The sequence below is a fragment of the Sinocyclocheilus grahami genome, unplaced genomic scaffold (assembly GCF_001515645.1).
Source record: "Sinocyclocheilus grahami isolate Dianchi unplaced genomic scaffold, SAMN03320097.WGS_v1.1 scaffold1163.1, whole genome shotgun sequence".
NCBI classification, from domain to species: domain Eukaryota; kingdom Metazoa; phylum Chordata; class Actinopteri; order Cypriniformes; family Cyprinidae; genus Sinocyclocheilus; species Sinocyclocheilus grahami.
Genome location: NW_015506342.1, coordinates 315106 through 315319, shown reverse-complemented (window position 1 = coordinate 315319; position 214 = coordinate 315106). Strand labels below are relative to the sequence as shown.

General features: G+C 42.5%; 1 protein-coding gene across 1 annotated transcript in view; it reads left to right on the top strand.

Annotated features, from left to right (window-relative positions):
- Positions 1 to 214, top strand: part of LOC107567484 (liprin-alpha-4-like) — a 43077-nt gene that overhangs the window by 12112 nt on the left and 30751 nt on the right. The window lies entirely within an intron of this gene.

Sequence of the window (214 nt, the reverse complement as noted above, 5' to 3'; positions counted from 1 at the left end):
TGAAGCAGGGTTCTGTGATCAGCAGTAAATCTCCATCCGAAGGCCTGAGAAACTCCAAATACGCCCCGCAGAAGAAAGGTAATGCACATCGTTCCAGGGTTGTGGCTAGAAAGGATACCGCTGCGGCCGGAAACTAACAATGAATGTGTACTTACATTATCTCAAATGATTCGAAGAATGTTTAAATCCAGAGAAATTAGCAATTTTAACTAGT